We start from the raw sequence: 14,358 nt of genomic DNA on the forward strand, positions 1-14,358 counted from the left end.
AGTGAAGGTCGACGATAAACATATCTATTACTACGAGCCCTTGAACAAAGCTACGTAAAAGCATGTGGCTAATGTAGTTGCAACAAGTCTCAAGATTGCTGACCTGCGTGGTTATGATGTAATTGCCCGGACCAATCCTATCCAGGCTGATACGCACATCTGTGATGTGTAGGTATACTGGATGCTCTACAGATAAGTCAGCACCGACAACCAAATTGACATCAGCTCTACGTCGCTCCCGAAACGTCGCTTCGACCTCTTCAACTACATGCAGGAAGGAAACTTTGCTAGCGCTGCTGAATACTCACAAGGAACTCACGGCCAAGCTTCGATCAGTTAAATATCTTCAAGTTGTACGAGAATACAACGCTGCCGCGGATTCGTTAGCCACTGAAGCGCTGGAATCGAAGGTCAGTCGGGTAATCTTGGCTGAAACTCGCAAGTCGGAATTGGCATCGCTGAATCGCATCCAGGAAATGATCGACGAGCCGGATGAAGACTCGGTAGATGTTTCGTCACGTGGAGCAGAGCGTCAAGTACATGTACTGTCAGGCAGCGAATCTTCAAAGTGGAAAACTTTCGAAAATTCCGTGGTTGATTACAGCTCACCAAAGTGCGATTATGGTAATATGGCAGTGATGACTCGGCGACAGACGAAAGCCAAGAAACGCGTCAGGTTTGCAGATGAACACTCGGAGGATGTCTCAAAAGCTCAAGAACAGCATGAAGAACGACGAGAGACGTCCACCGAAGATTCATTCGGCGAAGATTTGACAGACCATCTGTACCATCGGCATTTCTCGATGCGGAAGATGTTGATCCGGTAGCGATACAGCGGGAACGACGCAGACGGATACTGGTAGCACAAGACGAGGCGCAGAAGTGGTTTAACATCAAGAAGGTGCTTCAGGGCCAAGCAGAAGAGCTGAGTTACAAAGAAGCTCGAGATGCCTGGAAGTATGCTGACCGGTTCGTATTGTCTGAAGACGGCGTGCTTCACTATCTTGGATTGAATCGTCGGTACGACCACGGTTGGCAAGAGGAGACCAAGCTGCGGCTTGTGGTACCAACAACGATGATTCAAGAGGTCTTGCAGAATTGTCACGACTCGCTGGAAGGAGGACATCAAGGTGTGGTGAGAACGTCCCAACGCGTTAAGTCCGATTATTATTGGATCTGCTTGTACGCTGACGTGGAGAAGCATGTGAAGTCATGTCCAGATTGCAGCTCGAGTAAAAGCCGTCCACAGCTTCGTGGATACTCACCTGGTAACGTGCTAGCCGAACGACCTTTCCAGATCGTCTCGATGGATTTTGTGATCCCACTACCCAAATCTCGCAGGGGCAACACGGCGTTGCTCCTATTTCAGTGCTCACTCACGGGATTCGTTATTGCCAAGGCTATGTCAGATACGACTGCACTGAGTGTTGCCCAAGTGTTCGAAGAATGTGTGTACCGACGGTTCGGAGCCCCGTCACTGATAAGGCACGACCGCGACCCACGCTTCATGAGCGAGGTTTTCCAAACGTTCGCAGAGATGATGCAGTCAAGATCGCGAGCAACTTTGAGCTATCGGCCACAGGCTAATGGGCAGCAGGAACGCTCGGTGAATTTAGTGATGGGTTCCGTACGGGTGTACGCGGAAGACCCTCTACAGCAAGATTGGGACGAAATTGCGGAAAAGCTAGTATTTGCTATTAATACTTCTCATGACACTACGAGGAAGGAAACGCCATTCTACCTCGTTCACGGTTGGGATGCTCAGTCGACGTTGAGGGCAATGTCGTCATCACTCAAACAAGGACTCGGCAAGCAGTCTGACGCACTGGCGTGAGATCAATCGACAACATGAGGTCGCCCTCACTATGGCCAAAGATTATCAGGCTGTAGAAAAGGAGCGAAGGGCTAAAAAGCATAATGGTGCCCTGAGTCGACTGGAAAAAGCTGCTGTACCTCAACCAAGTGGAAACGAACACTCGGCGGACCCTCCAGAAGCGTCGGAAGAGATGGAAGATCCTGCAAGAGCCCCACCGAGATCTCTTTTTGAGATTGGGAGCTGGGCGTGGTTGTACATGGAACGCGTCAAACCGGGTTTGATGAAGTAATTAGCTCACCGGTGGCATGGACCTTTTTGAATCAAGCGCAAGGGGGAAGACTTTGCGTACAAGCTGGAACTGCCTGACCGAAGTGGGTATCGCTTCTACCCAGTAGTGCATGTGTCGAGACTCAAGGCTGTCAACGAATTCATAGGTCGACCGAGCACTCGGTTGGTACTTGACGCGACTAATGAAGCAAGACTCGACTTCGATGAGGAACTACTGCCTGAAGACAGCTGGGAACCAGATCAAGTTGCCGGTGAATATGAAGTCGAAGCCATCCTCGACGACAGAACACCCCTGTAGACGAGCACGGAGCGTGCTGTACGCGAGTTCAAAGTCAAGTGGGTGGGCTATGAAGATCCAACTTGGGAACCAGCATCCAACTTGGCATGTGGAGGTCTGCTGTACGACTATTTGCGAGCCAAGAAGAGCGAGAATCGGCTGCAGATGGCGCAAGTAAAAAAGGCGGACGAAGACTAGCGTGACTGGATCACATGTGAACTGTCCACAGGGCGATGCAGCGTGTGGTAACAGACGGAAAACGTTACTGCAACAACAAATTGTATATCCATTTGAAGAACAACATGAACATGATTACGCTGTGGAAGTGGATTAAGAATAAGAAAACATGAATGACGACCGCGGAGCGATCACTGAAAACGAAGTCACGCGGGACACCCTCAACAGTTAGCTGAGCTGCTGGAAAACGTCAGGGAGCATGCAGCGAGGATTCAAAGCGATTCCAATTGCCTGGCCGCGGTGGCCAAGAGTGCCAACGAGGTTGAGTCACCACTCTCCTTCTCCTCTTCATCAGGAATTGGAGCCTCGGCAGCTGGAGATGAAGCCGGACCCTGCGAATCCTCAGTACCAGCTTCAACAGGAGCAGCAGCCAGAGCGGGACGTGGAGTACCCGGTGGCGAGTCAAACAACTAACGCCAGGTCGGAATAAGTTCGGTTGAATCGAGAGACGGGTCAACGATCACGCTTCGGTACACATTCACGAAACGCGTACCACGAGGATTGAAGAGCTCCGGATTACGCTGGCACGGGAAGTACGTGGTGTTGTATGGGTGCTGATGCGCTGCATTCATCCATCCAGTACGCCAGGGCTGACGAGCGTCGAGAGCCGGAACTTCGGAAAGCCAGTCAGATGTCCGAGGTGCGAACGACAAGTTTTCAATGGGGTACCACGGCTTCGACGGCTCCAAAAGCAGTTCGGGACGAATGAACGGCACGCCGAAAGCACTAGAGGAAACCGAGTCACGACTCCACGCCATATACTGCTCACGGTACTTGTTACGAAGACGATCGGCACGGCGGTCGCGCTCACTGAAGAGCAGCAGAGCGCTCACTTCCTTCAAACGCTCCTTATCATGACCAATCTTTTTAGCTTCTTCAACGAGACCTCGCTCAATACCAGCCAACGGAAGCCAGTGGAGACGCTCCTACAACGCGAACCCGAGGTCACCTTGCTTACCGCCGTCACCCCGAATGTTCGCCCAGATCATCTTGAGACGGGTCTCAATCGGAGCACGCTTGGGGATGGGGACGCTTGGGTTGAAGTCGACAGTGTCGAAGAGACAAGCTTGAAGAGGATAGAGCTGCCGAAGTTGCTGGTACGGGTGATTAGGATGCGAGTAATCAAAGAACGCTTGGAGACCCTTCAACGTGGTACGCACGGTCACCTCACCAGCTGGTTCGGGAAGGGTTAAACTCAAGAGTCGCTCGAAAAACTTCTTGGCGTCTGCGTCAGTAAACTCCATGTCCACGTACGGAAGAACCCACGGTGGCAAGGTGGACGAAGCCGGCACCGTAGGGCGACCGCCAGACAACACTCGGTGAGGCAACGGCTCAACCGACGGTGCACCACCACGACGCGGCACCGAAGTGTAGGTGGTCGTGATCGTGCGCCCAGGTCCAGCATCGAGAGTCAAAGAAGACGGACGAGGAGACACTGGAACAGGAGGAGAAGATGCTGGTGCTGGGGGACTTGCTGGTGGTGAAGGAGGCGGACCGGCAACGATGATTGGGGAAGTCATCATCGGCGAAGGATTTGGCCGAGGTGGAGTCGGAGGACGAGCTGGGCCAAGATTGCTCCAGTTCCTCTCGGAATCTTCAATATCTTCGTCATCGAGTGTGCTTGAACGATCGGTAGGTGGCGGAACATCACCGCCACCACTGGGAGCATCAGGAGAATCATCCACCGAAGGTTCATTATCATCCACGTCATCTCCATGATCGTCATCAGCATTCCCATCGTCATCAATCTCCATCGTAAAGTCGGGCGAAGACACGCTTGGTACGACAGCCGTCGGAACAATCGGAGCCGGCTTTGAAGACACGGAGGCTGGTGGAGCAGCTTCAACAGGGGCAGGCCCTGCTGTAGAAACCACTCCCGAGACTTCAACTGTCTTGGACGTCGGAACAGACACCGAAGCAGACTTGCCTTGTGGGACAGTTTGGTCCGACTCTTCACCTTCGTCACTTGAACCAAACATGAGCCGCATTTCCTCGGCCTCGCGCAGAGCTTCTTCAGCAGCACGTATGTCGGCTGGAGAAGGTGAAATCGTTGAAGCTGGTGGCTTGGCCACAGCGTGTGGACCCTGAGGCGGGGGCGAAGGCGCGTCAGGAGAAACGGGAACATCGTCGTGATCCCCAGGGTTCACATCCTTACCCGAAGGCTCTGTAGCAGTTTCTTGAACCGAAGGGACGCTGCTTGGATCAGCATTCCCCATGTCCACGTCACTCTGGTCGCCGCTGAGGTCGACCACGGCGGGAGTCGAAGAAGACGCTGGTGTAGGAAGTGGCGACCATTGTAACGGGCCAGGTATTTACTCCGTTACTTGCTTACACTATAGTGTTGAGGAAGCTCGCAATAGGACGACTGAGTCTTAGGTTTAAGGAAAAATCAACTCTGACTTTATTTTAGGACCAAGGCCACAGCCCTGGCCACTCAAATACACGTCATAGTCCAATTGGCTAATAATGGGTCTGGCTCCCCATATATCAGCCAATGGCATGACAGAATTTCAGCACACGCTAGTCGTGTGCTGATGCACCTACTTTTGTAAAGAAATCTACCTACTTATGTAATGGAGGGGCCCATTACATTACCCCCCTCTTAAAGTTGCACTTACGCAACATAAGCAGTGGGCGAAGAACAAATCAATCTGCGTGAGGATGGCGAACGGGGACTTGGCTAACGGGCGGAGCGAAACAGAGACGGAGACATCTCCTGCGAAGCGCAGGAGCGACATAACTCGACTTGCGGAGAAGACGACGAACAGCACGATGGATCAACAGCGGACGGGGACACCGACGACGGCGACGTCGTCGACCGCAGCGGCACGGGGCACGCGCGTGATGGACGACCAGCTCCGGGCATGGGCTCTCTATGACATATCCGGAGCGCGGGCTCCGGACACACTGGACACGATGAAGGATCACTTCCGGCGCTTCCGAGGACTGCGTCAGAAGCCTGTCGAGGGTGTCGCATATGGCGCATTGCAGGAGTCGTGGTGCGCCTTCATCCGGCGTTGGAACCGGACGCAGGAAGAAGGGGAGAGCTTCGTCAGCTGGCTGGTGTACCGCGAGGAGATCGTCAAGGAGCACTCGCTCACGGAGCTCCGTGAGCGCGTCTGCACCAGCGCATGGGAGGACATGCGCCGCATCTGCTACGTGAGGGTCGCTGAAGGTTGTGGCACTTGTACTAGATCGCGTCCGACTGTCGAGGAGTGGAGAAGCCACATCGCCGAGTATCCGCTCGGTGAACAAGAACACGGGTGGATCGAGAAGTATCGTCGCTCGTTAGCCGAGAACGTGCGCGCCTCTAATCGCGCCGGCTCACGCCGACGCCCTGCACGTGAAGATTCTTGGCATCGGACTCGGTCTCGTTCGCGCGGCCGCTCAAGTCGTCGTTCTCGATCACGTTCGCGTGGTCGCACAAATCGCAGATCTCGGTCCCGTTCACGTGGTCGACCAAGTCATCGGTCTCGATCACGTTCGCGTGATCGCTCGAGTCGCTCTCCTCGTGCGAGCTGGCATGTGTCACAAGGTGGTTTGCAGCGAGGCTGGACTCATACGCCTGGACCACATTCGGGACGTCCCGAAGGAGATTGGCGCGAGGCTCCCACGTATCCTCGTCGGGAGGAAACCCGAGCCAACGTACCCGATAGCGACGGTCGGCTGGAAAATCGTGGGCGAGCCCACGATGACGTTTGGGAGCGCGAAGTGGATCTTCGTGGGCAACGATGTACTCAACAATCCAGCGGGTATCTCCGGCAGCGTCAACAACAGGAGGAGGGCCGTCGCGTCGATAGCACTCGCGCTCTGGCTGCCCAGAGCGAGAACGACTTGCTGAACAGCTACTGGGATGTCCAGCAGGGGTTGGATGAGGCTCTCGATCAGACTGCCCGGGCCACCGGGGAGAGTGCGCAGCTGCGTCAGTCGAGCCGAGAGATCCTTGCTCGGTTGCAGATGCTGGAGAGGTCGGTTCACGGACGTTTGCAGACGGGGACGCAGCCTCGAGATCCGACTCCTGGTGTGGATGGGTCGATGGCTCGCCGCGCCCGTCGAGAAGGTCGCTCGACGCATGCTCTGGCTCAGTAGCCTGAGACGACTCTGGAATCGTAGCGGGGTGATACTTCTTGAGCCGTCCGACGTAAAACGTCGGATGCAGACGTAGTGACGTAGGAATGTCAAGCGTGTAGGCATCACCAATGGCTTTGATTACCGTAAATGGCCCAATAAAGCGCGGCGCGAGTTTGTTCGCGCCGAGGTTGGTAACCGCAGAGTTTCTGATACCTTCAGTCGACAGGAGCACGCGTTTGCCTGTCGTAAACGTGGCCGTGTTCTTGCGGCCGATCCTATCGGCGTTCTCCTTCTGCTTGTCCACTGCATCCTGCAGTGCGTCTCGAACATAGCGGGTGACCGCTTGGCGCTGTAGTACGAAGTCGGAGACGACTGCGGAGTCGATTGGTCGCGCCGCATGCTTCGGCGCGTAGTTAGCTGGCGCAAGTGAGCTCGATGCGGAGCGTGTCACTGCGTTGACCGACGTGGGAACAGGGGATACACTCGAGATATCATTAGCAACCGGTGTATGTACCGGTTGACCCAGTACCGGTGTAGCCGCCGGAGACATCGCAGATGGAGTAGACGGCTTGTCGGCAGCTTCTTCCCCACCCAGAGTGGAGACACGCGGCGCTGTGGGATGGCCCACGGCGAGGAGAGCAGGGACACGCGGGTGTCGCGCGTTATTAACGAAGAAGGGCGTCAGCCCAGTCGACGCGTGTACCGCGTTGTTCAGAGCGAACTCGGCCAGTGGCAGAAACGAGCTCCAGCTGGAGAACGACGTCGCGTAGCTTCGAAGGACGTCTTCGAGGACGCGATTTACGCGCTCCGTCTGGCCGTCCGTTTCCGGATGGGCTGCTGTGGACATCATTAGCTTCGAGCCCAGTAGCTCGAAGAGCTTTGACCAGAAGGCCGACGTGAAGCGCGGGTCGCGGTCGGAGACGATAGATTCGGGAAGGCCATGATGACGGAAGACAGCATCGAGGAAGTGCACCGCGGTATCTGCTGCGGTGATCGCATCCGACACCGGAATCAGGTGAACCATCTTGCTGAAGCGGTCTACGAATACCAAGCCATCTGATCGTCCTTTAGCATCGGGTGGGAGCCCGAAGATGAAGTCCATCGACACCGAGCGCCAGGCCTCGGTGGCCACTGGTAGAGGACGCAAGGGAGCCTGCGAAGACGAGGCAGGTTTCATGCGCTGGCAGGTCTCGCAGGTGCGCACCCACTTACGCACCCATTTGTACAGGTGTGGCCAATAAAAGTCGCGTGACACAGCGGCAAATGTCTTCTCGCGACCGAAATGAGCGCCCAGCGGGGCATCATGAAACTCATGGATAATCCGTGAGCGCAGATCGGGGTCGTTAGGGACAACGACACGTGGGGCATCGAAGTTGTCGATGCTGTACGCCAGCAGCTCGTCCTCGAGACGATATCGGTGGATTTTGTTTCGTACAGAGCGGGAAAGGGCTCCCAGTATGTCGGCGCTGGGAGAGCGGAGATGCTTCAGGATACTGGAGCACGTCGAGTCATGTTCGTAAGCAGCTCGGATCTCGTCGCGAAGTGGCATTACCGGGGAGACGCTCGTCAGGTTGACGCCTGACGCCTCGCACGTGGCACACTCGTCTACATCGTCTTCATCCAGCGAAGCTTGTCGACCCAATGCACCGCGTGGGTCGTAGTCGAGACGCCGAGACAAAGCGTCGGCGAGAATGTTGTTCTTGCCGGGTTTGTAGTGGACAACGAAGTTGTACTCGGAGAAGAACGAAAGCCAGCGGGCCATCCGCTGGGAGAGATGAGGACTCTTCATCGCTGTCCTCAGCGATGCATGATCGGTGTACACCGCGAAGGTATCCTCACCCAACAAGTACACTCTGAACTTGATCAGAGCGTAGCGCATCGCAAGGAGCTCCTTGTCGTGAACAGGGTAGTTGCGCTCCGCCGGCTTCATCTGCCTAGACTGGTAGCTTACGACACGCTCTCGATCTTCTTCATCGAATTGCATCATCGCACAGCCGATGGCGAAATCGCTCGCGTCGCAGACGACGTGAAAAGGCTTCGAGTCATCCGGGAGCGCGAAGATTGGGGCCTCGGCGAGACTCTTCTTCACCGAGTCGAAGGCGGCTTGATGTGCGGAAGTCCACGACCACGACACATCTTTCTTCAACAACGAAGAGAGCGGCTGGATCAATCCGGCGTAATTCTTCGTGTACTTGTGGAGATAATTTGCGATACCCAGCCACTGACGCAGTTCAGTGGGATTCTGTGGCGTAGGCCACGCACATATCGACGACACTTTCTCGGGGTCGGCGCGGACGCCGTTCTTGCTCACAAAGCAGCCAAGCACCGGAATCTCCGGCGCGCAGAATATACACTTCTTCAAGTTGGCATACAGCTTGTTTTCGCGCATCACTTGGAAGACTTGCCTCAGATGCTTCAAGTGGACTTCAAGCGCGCTGAGGCCTCCCTCAGCGCGACTGTGTACGAAGATGTCATCGAAATAACTCGGTGCGAAGTCGCGGAGCGGGCGCAGCACATGGGATACCATGCGATTGAACGTGGCGGGAGCATTCTTCAACCCTTGCGGCATAACAAGCCACTCCCAGAGCATACCACTGGGAGTGCTTACCGCTGTGAGCGGTATATCGCTCAGCCTCATGAGGATTTGGTAGAACCCATCGGTCAAGTCGATGGCGCTGAAGACCTCACTACCCGACATTGCGTCGAGCACCATGTCTATCCGAGGAATCGGCGTCTGGGCAGGGATGGTAGCGTCGTTTAGCTTGTTGAAGGCATGGACGATGCGCCATCCGCCCGTGGCTTTCTTCACACAGAAGGTCGGACTGGAGTGCGGCGATGTGCTCTCACGCACATGACCCGCCTTGCGGCGGCTCTCGAAGAAGTCATCGATAGCTTGGACCTGATCTCGCGGGAGCGGCCACTGCCGCGTCACACAATACTTCGAGCCGGGCACGAGATCAATCTCGTGGCGAATTCCTCGGTCAGCTGGCAACTCAGCTGGGATCTTATCCGGAAATACATCTTCATATTCGCGGGCGGTCTCGTAGACTGGATTGCCGGATTCGCGTAGCGCGTCCCAAGACTGCGCTGCGAAGCGCTCCTCGCGGGCCGACTTAGGCTCAGCGCTCTTTGGGCGCGAGGGAGCGTCGCCGTCACTGACTGCATTCACTTCGAGCGACGCCGAATCGGCGTCGGTGATCAGGCAAACCTGTTCGATTTCATCGTCCTTGAGGCCGCAAAGGAAGTTCTTCCAGGAGAGACCTGGAAGTCGAGTGATCGACCCTGCCTCGCCAGGCGGGTTTGCAAGCTCGAGTGTTCGTCGGCGGCCAGAGGTACCTTCCACATACTCAAGCACGCAGACCGACTCCGTCGGTGAGCTGTCACTTGGTACGGGCTCTCGGCGAGGTTTCAGCCGACGCCGCTTCGACTTCCTCTTTCGCCGCCTCGAGTGCGAACTCGAGGATGATGAGTCGCTCTCGCTGGACGAGATGTCACCCCCCCCTTTAGCGGGAGCCCCTGCTCGACTGCCATCTCGTTCGTCTGCGGGAGCCCCTGCTCGACCGCCATCTCATTCGTCTGCGGGAGCACCTGCTCGACCGCCGTCTCGTACATCTGCGGGAGCCCCTGCTCGACTGCCAGTTGGTCTTCATCCCCGCGGCGCCGCGGGGACTCGTCAGTTAACAGCACCGCGTCGGCCGTGCAGAGAGGGCCATCGCTCACTCTGTGCACAACGTGCGTCGTGGATGACCGGTCCACGACGGTGACGTGAGGCCAATCCTTCTGGGCGACCAGGAGGTGCGTGAACACCTCGCTCACATCATAATCACTGCGGCGCTTGACCGACCGGGCCAACCAGTCAATCTCTGGTTGATAGCGCGTCAGCCACGGCATACCCAGGATGCAGTCAAACGCGTAATTCATCTCAATGACGAGGAAGTCGTCGTTGCTTCGGAAACCGTCGAACGTGTACGGAAGGGTAATCTCGCGCCGCGCTACGCGGCGTGATTTTCCATCGGCCAACTTGACAGCGACCTCCCCTCTACCTTTGCGGACAGGGATGTCCGACGGGAGTACCGACAAGCACGACGCGCGGAAGAAGTTGTTGGTCGCTCCTGAATCAAGGAGCGCTCGCAGTGGTCGCCGGGCACCGGCGACATGAAGACTGACAATGATCAATCTTGAATCGCTCGGCGTGGTGGTGGCATGAAAGTGTGCATGCAGCACAGGAGGGCTAGGAGGTTGGGTTGCCACCGGGGGACCCGGACCTCCATTCCAGCCAGTAGGGCGCCCCGCACCTACTGACCCTGACCGTTTTTTGGCTGGTCAGAACTCACGGGCTCGGCATCGACATGCGCAAGCACTGGAGCTGGCGCGCGGCACTCCGCCGCGCGATGACCGACCTTCCGACAGCGGAAGCAGGTGAGAGAACGATTGTTCCGAGCACCGCTCCGACGCGCTGCATAACGCTGACGATTGCTCGTCGCATCGATAGCGTCGATGTCCATGGGCTCGGGCGCAGAATCCCGAGCAGAAGCAGGTAGCGCGTGAGAGTATGACGCCGCAACCACGTAGTCCTCGCGTAGGGCGAGGGCGAATGCCTCTTCGAGCGTAGAGGGGTCCGATCTTGTAAGGCAGTAGCGCGTCATGCCTTCGCGCATACCGAACACGAATACATGAACCTGAATGGCCATATCGATCGGCTTAGACACGATGCACGACGCGAGGTGTCGTGTCTTCTGGACGTAGTCGCGCATAGTCATCGTGCCTTGCCGAAGGGCGAAGAAGTCTGCCCGAATTCGGGATTCATCTTGCGGCGGCTCGAACGCGAGCCGAAGGTCACTCTGGAGGGTATCCAGAGTGGGGAAGACGTTGGGATCGACAACCAACTTGCCGAGAGCCCATTCCTTGGCTTTCCCAGACAGCCGCGAGAGGAGGAAATGGACCTTCGCGGAAGGCGCCTCGATCAACCTCGAGGCGATGGCGATGTCGATCTCTCGAAACCAGCGATTCAGCGGAAGTCGATCTCCTCCGGCACCGGAGTAGGTGGACGTCTCTAGCTTCACGACGTCATTCGTGGAGATACGCGAGGGAGTTGACACTCGCCGATTCGCATCGGCGAGCTCGCGTTCCATGAATTCTTGTGCCGCAACGCGCTGCTCGTCGGGCGTCGCTGAGCGCAGCAGCGACGTGACGACGGCTTCTCCGGACACCGCCGCAAGGCGGTGGAGAGCTTCCCACTCGATCCGAGTGAGATGGAGAAAGGCAGCGTGGTCGAGGTCTTGGCTCATGTCGAACTTGGTCGTTGGAAGGACTACAAAGTGCTACCAGGTGTAACGGGCCAGGTATTTACTCCGTTACTTGCTTACACTATAGTGTTGAGGAAGCTCGCAATAGGACGACTGAGTCTTAGGTTTAAGGAAAAATCAACTCTGACTTTATTTTAGGACCAAGGCCACAGCCCTGGCCACTCAAATACACGTCATAGTCCAATTGGATAATAATGGGTCTGGCTCCCCATATATCAGCCAATGGCATGACAGCATTTCAGCACACGCTAGTCGTGTGCTGATGCACCTACTTTTGTAAAGAAATCTACCTACTTATGTAATGGAGGGGCCCATTACAACCATGAACTTGGAGAAGACGGTACCGACTGGGACCGAGTCTTCATATGACGTCGGGGCGACTTGGCAAGAGAATGAGGACGAGATTTCTTGCGCTTCTTCTGGGCCGCCTTCTTCCACGCCTTCGGGCCGAACAGCGATCTACGAGCAGACTTGGGCGTTGAAGTATCGGCAGGTGGCGCATCACCGAGACCGGCAGCTGCCATCGAAGTACTGGCCTTGTCCGTTGGGATCGGAGCCTTGTCTTCGTCAGAGTCTTTCGACTCGTCGTCTGAATCCTCGCCACCTGGTCTAAGACGCTTATGGGACTTCCCATGGGCCACTTGGTGAGCGGCCTTGGCCAAAGCTGCAGGGAGGGCTTGAGGATCGTCCGAGGACGCGGTGACAGACTGTATGCGCCGCAAAGCGACTAACGTTTCCTGATCCAAGGCCAGCGCGTCCAGGTCCAGCTCACTCGCAGTCAGACCTATCACGAAGGATTGTGAACGAACGTTAGTTGCTGAACACACGGTGGAAGGAGCAACATTAGGAACGTACCATCAGCAGCCAGACGAATACCTCGGGGTCCATCCCGGCCAGACTCACGTGTGCACGGAGGGTGCGATTCGCTTGGAGGAGGCGAGTGTTACGGTCTTGCTGGTTCTCGAGGACCTTGAGCGTGTCGTTATCAACGTACTTGCCCTGGGCAAGCTTTACCAGAAGTAGGTGAAGCTTTCGAGTCTGCTCGGTATTCGCTCCAATAGAAGACTTGTACACCTCGCGTTCGTGAGCCAGCTTCTTCTGCAACGTGCTGATAAAAACGTCCCGAGCTTGGACTTCGCAGTGCAGACGATTCAAGTCTTCTGCATGTCGCTCCATAGTGGCTTGAACAGTGGCGAGCATGGCGTCGTTCTTGGCGTTCGACTCGCGGAGGATCTTGACATTGTGGTGAAGGGCTTCAATCTCAGCGTTGGCTGCCTTGAGGAACGCCTCCGCGTTCTCACGAGCCATGATTTCGGGTGCCACCGAACGTACGGCGGCAGCAGCCTCGGACTGAGCAAACCGCAGCTGACGCTTCAAGTCGGCAACTCGTTCGGATTCAAACCCGGCGAGCGTCCTAGTTTAACATCTTCTCGGCCACTTCTGGCAACATCCCTCGGTGCTTGGCTGGATCAAACCATTGGCGGATCTGGTTGTAGAATTCTTCCATCGAACACTTGCCGACGTCGTGAATCTCGCCACACCCGCGACACACGTAGAAGCAATGATCCCCGGGATGACCTTTCTTGCCACACTTCTCACAGACCAGATCTTTCCAGCATCCAGATTCAGTGTGCTTCCGGGATCCGCACTGCGAACACCTGACTTGTGCTGTCCCGTCCATGAGATCTCGGGATCTGTACATCCCACGGTCCCCGGGTACGGTATCCCCCGGTCGAGAGTTGTCTCCTGTCTTCGCCGTTCGGTCGTTGGACGCAGTGAGACAGACTCGACGGTAATCTTCAGGGTCGGAGTCCGAACCGTCGGATCCTGATTCAGTTCCTGAGTCGGGCTCCGTGACTTGGTGGACACGTCGAGCTGGGGCCGTAGGCGTCGGAGCCTTTTGGCGATACTTGCCGGATCCGACCACCGCCTTCTTCTGGCGGTGTTTCGCGCGATTCACAGCCCGCAGCACTTCCTCAAGCTCGTCTGCGTCGGGAAGCCGCAACAGGGTCAGCCTGTCGGCCAGATCCACGTCTCCCAACGTTTCGATGAAATGATCCACGTGTTCCCGCAGTACCTTGGATCCCCCATCCTTGATCTTCAACTTGGCCCGTAGACCGGCCACATTTAGTCGATGTAGGTATTCCAGCGGGGATTCATCCGATCTGCGGCGAGCATGGTAGTATTGTCTTGCCACCGACAGTCCCAATCCACAGTACTGGGTCTGGAAACTGCGCAGCAAATCTGGCCACTTGTTCCTGGTGGATCTACCCAGCTGCCGATACCAATTCCTGGCTGGCCCGCTAGCAGATCCGCAAAGGTCAAACACTTCTCAGCATCCGACGCTTGATCTCTCATGAGGG

The sequence above is a fragment of the Phytophthora infestans genome, genomic scaffold, assembly GCF_000142945.1.
Source record: "Phytophthora infestans T30-4 supercont1.16 genomic scaffold, whole genome shotgun sequence".
NCBI lineage: Eukaryota > Oomycota > Peronosporomycetes > Peronosporales > Peronosporaceae > Phytophthora > Phytophthora infestans.